This window comes from Rhinoraja longicauda, chromosome 28, assembly GCF_053455715.1.
Source record: "Rhinoraja longicauda isolate Sanriku21f chromosome 28, sRhiLon1.1, whole genome shotgun sequence".
Lineage (NCBI taxonomy): Eukaryota > Metazoa > Chordata > Chondrichthyes > Rajiformes > Arhynchobatidae > Rhinoraja > Rhinoraja longicauda.
Genome location: NC_135980.1, coordinates 9,285,777 through 9,291,776, shown reverse-complemented (window position 1 = coordinate 9,291,776; position 6,000 = coordinate 9,285,777).

Here is a 6,000-nt window from a genome sequence, read left to right as displayed (position 1 = left end):
TTCCAGCGTAATGCCGAGCAAAGAAAATGCACATGGAGGCAAAATGCCGTCAAGAATGATAAATAAGCTGAAAATAAAATTGCTTCACTTATTTAGCCTTGAAGCGGAGGTGTGTGTTTTTCTCTGACTTTGCTGGCAATCCTCTGGCTGTTCTTCGAGCAGGGATTACGTGGGATTGAGCAGAGGCACGGAAAAATGGCAAATGATGTCAATTTAGGGGGCAGCGCGGAGGTGCAGCAGTTAGTGCAGCTGCGTCACAGTGGGCAATGACGCTGGTTTTTGAAGGAGGTCTCGGCCGCTGTTTGTGTGGAGTTTATACGTTCTTCCAGCGACCGAGTAGGTTTTCCCCATAGGTTTTCCTCTGATTTCCTCCCACATTCCTAAGAAATGCTCGTATGTTATTTGGTTACTGTAAATCACTCTTTAGTGTGGGTGGGTGGCAGGAAAATTTGGGGGGGGGGGTGGTGGTTGAGAGGGAAGGAAGGTGTTACATTGACTGGCATGAGAGAGGGAGGTGACAGGGAAATCAAGAGTGTTTAAATTTCATACATTATGTACTGGGGATGGAACAATTAAATTCTAACTTGCTGCAGCTTTACAAGCCCATTCGGGCGACACAGTAGTGTTGTACTTCGTGGTCCGGTACCTGTTGTACCTTTAGTGACTCTGGACGGACCACAAGTACACGTGTATAAAAGGTTACAATGCTGGAGCTCAACTCCAGGCTGTTTATTCCGTGGTTATCTGGATCCAGAGTGACCACCCAATCACACCAATCTCTTATATACACATTCCTACACATGCAAACAAAGTAGTCCTTGGGATACACAAAGTAGTCCCAGCAATATCACAACAAGTAGCACAGCGGTAGACTTGCTGCCTTAGAGCACCCGGTTTCGATACTGATCACGGGTGCTGGCTGTACATTCTCCCGGTGACCGCGTGGGTTTTCTCCAGGTGCTGCTCCGGTTTCATCCCACACTCCAAAGGCGTGCGGGGTTGTAGGTTAATTGGCCTCTGTAAATTGTCCCGAGTGGGTTGGGATAGAACTAGTGCGTGGGTAACCGCCGGTTGGCCCCTGTGCGAGGGGGAAGAACTAAGGACAAATGCATCGGGACAACCTTTGAGCAAAGGTTGGTGCTTTTGTTGCGGAACTTGGAGAATGAAAGGCGAGGGGAATTACAAAATCATAAGGCCACAAGACATAGAATTAGGCCGTTCGGCCCATCGAGTATGCTCTGCCATTCGATCATGGCTGATCTATAGTTCCCTCTCAAACCCGTTCTCCTGCCTGCTCCCATAACCTTTGACACCCTTACTAATCAAGAACATATCAGTCTAGACAATAGACAATAGACAATAGGTGCAGGAGGAGGTCATTCGGCCCTTCGAGCCAGCACCGCCATTCAATGTGATCATGGCTGGTCATTCTCAATCAGTACCCCGTTCCTGCCCATCAGGATCTCCGTTTTAAAAATACCCAAAAATACCCTCCGCGGCCATCTGTGGCAGTGAATTCCACAGATTCACCGCCCTCTGACTAAAGAAATTCCTCCTCATCTCCATTCTAAAGGGACATTTTTTTATTCTGAGGCAGTGCCCTCTGGTCCTAGACTCTCCCAATACTGGAGACATCCTTCTTCACATCCACTCTATCAAGGCCCTCCATTATCCGGTAGATTTCAATGAGATTCCCCCTCATCCTTCTAAACTCCAATGAATACAGGCCCAGAGACAACGAAACACTCCTTGTACATTAATCCAATTATTCCCAGAATTATTCTCGTAAACCTCCTCTGGACCCTCTCCAAAGCCAGTGAATTGTTTCCCAGTTATGGGCCCCAACCACCTCACAACCTTTCTGGTTCTGTTTCTCTGAGAGGTGGCCAGTAAGGGCACAGAGCTGAGGGGATGAGTGGATCATTTTTGGAGACGCAAGGAACTGGTGATGCTGGAATCTTGAGCAAAACACAAGAAACGGATGAGGCTGTAATCTTGAGCAAAACACAAAGTGCTGGAGGAACTCAGTGGGCCAGACAGCATCTGTGGAGGGATGAACTGGTGATGTTTCGGATCATAGAAACATAGAAACATAGAAAATAGGTGCAGGAGTAGGCCATTCGGCCCTTCGAGCCTGCACCGCCATTCAATATGATCATGGCTGATCATCCAACTCAGTATCCCGTACCTGCCTTCTCTCCATACCCCCTGATCCCTTTAGCCACAAGGGCCACATCTAACTCCCTCTTAAATATAGCCAATGAACTGGCCTCAACTACCTTCTGTGGCAGAGAATTCCACAGATTCACCACTCTCTGTGTGAAAAAAAACTTTCTCATCTCGGTCCTAAAAGACTTCCCCCTTATCCTTAAACTGTGACCTCTTGTTCTGGACTTCCCCAACATCAGGAACAATCTTCCTGCATGTAGCCTGTCCAACCCCTTAAGAATTTTGTAAGTTTCTATAAGATCCCCGCTCAATCTTCTAAATTCCAGGATTGGGACCCTTCTTCAGACTGATGGAAAAGGTTTCAGGTCAGGACCCTTCTTCAGAATCAGTGAGTGAGACTGCATCGTGTTAGCGGTTTGTGTCTCAGTCTGTAGAAGGGCCCTGACCTGAAACATTGTCTGTCCATTGCATGCAGTGGATGATTGTTGTTTGGTTGGAAGAGGATGATCTGAGCAGCTAAGAGATGAGATCGAGAGAGAGAGAGAGAGAGCTGGCGAAACACAGTGCGTGTGAGCATGCCAAATCAGGTAGGATTTAAAACATGAGGGAGGTTAGCATGCTCTGACATTATACCACCCACGTAGACTTACAGTTTTTAAAAATAACTACAGAAATAAAGAGTAGGTTGATTTGCTTCAATGCCACGATACTGATGTGGCAGCCTTACGTCATAAGATCATAAGATCTTAAATGATAGGAGTAGAATTAGGCCATTCAGCCCATCAAGTCTAATCTGCCATTCAATCATGGCTGATCTATCTCTCCGAACCACATTCTCTTGCTTTCTCCCCATAACCTTTGCACCTGTACTAATAAAGAATCTATCTATCTCTGTCTTAAAAATATCCACTGACTTTGCCTCCACAGCCTTCTGTGGCAAAGAATTCCACAGATTCACCTGGATAATCTGGCTCTGGCTAAAGAAATGTCTCCTCATCTTCTTCCTAAAAGAACGCCTTTTATTTCTGAGGCTCTGACACCTGGTCCGAGACTCTCCCACTAGTTAAAACATCCTCTCCTCATCCACTCTATCCAAGCCTTTCACTATTCTGTAGGTTTGAATAAGCCCCCCCCGCCCTCATTGATCTAAACTCCTTCTAAATGTCCTTGCATCTGTCTGCAAGATGAGGCCAAATATAGAAGTGGTTCAGGCCAGACTGACCCTTCTTGCATAGCCTTAAATTGATTGATAGATACAGCATAGAAACAGACACTTCAACCCATTGAGTCCACGCTGACCTTTGATCGCCTGCTCACACTATTTTTTTGTTCTTCCACTTTTGCATCCACTCCTCGATTGTAATCATGTATTGTCTTCTAAAATTGGCCTGTTTCCTTTACAGTGAAAAGCTTTAAAGATAGGCTAATTGCCTTTCACATGGCTCCCCTATTAAATGAGAACATGGCTGCCATTGCCTCTTGTCCACTCTCCCAGCCAGTCCTCACGTCCCCTGACTCAGGTCAGGGAGTATCTGTGCACAGAATGGACAGACGACGTTTAGGGTCATGTACCTTCTGCGGACCCTGACGGAACTGTCGGGGACTGGTGTGTTGTTTGATGCGCAGGCTGGTGAGGTGAAAGGTGAACTCAATCCTCGTTCTGTCAGTGGGCAGAGGGGGAGGGAGCGCAGAACAGCGGGACACAGAGGAGACACGGGTGAGGGCTCTGTCCACAACAGTAGGGAGGAGGCCATGTTCACTGAATAGACAATAGACAGTAGACAATAGGTGCAGGAGTAGGGCATTCGGCCCTTCGAGCGAGCGAGCAAGATAGAGGACACCTCGGATGTCCTCAAGTGGAAAGCTTCATCTTATGAGCAGATGCAGTGGAGATGGAGAGGTTGAGAGTAAGGAATGCCAGAGGCAGGGAGGAGGTGTAGTCAAAGTAGCTGAGGAAGTCTGAATAAGGGTCAATAGACAATAGACAATAGACAATAGGTGCAGGAGTAGGCCATTCGGCCCCTCGAGCCAGCACCGCCATTCAATGTGATCATGGCTGATCATTCTCAATCTGACCTAAAATGGAATCTGTTCATTCCCTCCATAGATCCTTCCTGACCCGCTGAGTTCCTCCAGCACTTTTTTTTTTAGCTGTAGATTTTGAAATCTACAGTTTCTTGTGTCTCCGGTGTCTTGTTTATACAATTGGTTATATATATAGTGTGAATTAACTGAGCCTGTCGTAATGTAGTCTTACCTTTGGTTCGGTCCCGTACCAGAAGCGTCCACATCGCGGGGCTGGAAACTAGAAGTGTCCCGAGCTAATTCTGCTACCACCATCATCTACTGCACAAGTGATGGCTCCCACTGATTGTTGCCAGAAGCTTGCGGCCTTTTCAGGACGGACGATGACAGTGATGTAACATTTGAAACATGGACGGTGGACACGAAAGAAGAAGAAACTTTGGTTCCTGGATGGCCGTGTGAGTCTTTAGCAACAAGGAGAGGTAATGTGAGCACATTTCTTTCCTAATGTCCTGACCTCGTGTGATTTCAGGATCCAACTTTGATCCTGCTTTTCATAGAAACATAGAAACATAGAAAATAGGTGCAGGAGTAGGCCATTCGGCCGTTCGAGCCTGCACCGCCATTCAATATGATCATGGCCGATCATCCAGCTCAGTAACCCGTACCTGCCTTCTCTCCATACCCCCTGATCCCTTTAGCCACAAGGGCCACATCTAACTCCCTCTTAAATATAGCCAATGAACTGGCCTCAACTACCTTCTGTGGCAGAGAATTCCACAGACTCACCACTCTCTGTGTACAGAAATGTTTTCTCATCTCGGTCCTAAAAGACTTCCCCCTTATCCTTAAGCTGTGACCCCTTGTTCTGGACTTCCCCAACATCGGGAACAATCTTCCCGCATCTAGCCTCTCCAACCCCTTAAGAATTTTATATGTTTCAATAAGATCCCCTATGTTTCAATAAGATCTCTCTGAAGCCTGTATAACTGCTTTGGAGATATCAAAATCCAAACACAAGTGGGTTCTTGGGAAACAATAGAGTTAAATGTGAAAAAGAAATCTGGCTCCGTTTTTGTTTGCAATGGGAAAATAATAAATTTTTATCTTTGGAATACTGTAACAAATGGGTGCCTTGAAGACAAAAGCCAGACGATGAGGCAGCAGAGCCTCCATAAACCCGCATGAGATAAATAGCACTTCAAGGGCTCACGGCTTTGCTCAGCTGAACACAAACAAAACAAAACTGTGATGGTCCGTGACCTTTCCAAGCTTATTCACCAAAATAATTCCTGTGGAATTCATTGTCTTTTGAAGGTGTACAATTAGTGAAAAAAAACTATCGGTTTGTGCCTTAACGCTGACTCTGCTTTCTCAATGTGTAATAGCTTATAAATAATCTGCTCTGCATCCAAAGTGTTTAACTCTTCCAATGGCATTATCCTCAAAATAGGCCTGAAAATAATTTGCTGTTCTCTCCACTTATTTCATTCAGTTACCTTTGCTCCCTTTTTGTTTCTGCGTTCTCGTTCGCTTTCTCTCGTCCTCCCTCTATACCATTCACCTACCGTTTTATTCCATCTAGGATGTGAGAAAGTAGGAGCAGGCGTTGGGACACATGGTTCTCAAGTCGCCCACCTCTCTCCACTCATTGTGATCATGGCTGAATAATGGGTAATGATAAATCAGAAGGCAGGAGGGAGATTGATAATAGACACAATAAAGCTGGAGTAACTCAGCGGGACAGGCAGCCATCTCGGGAGAGAAGGAATGGGTGACGTTTCGGGTCGAGACCCTTCTTCAGAG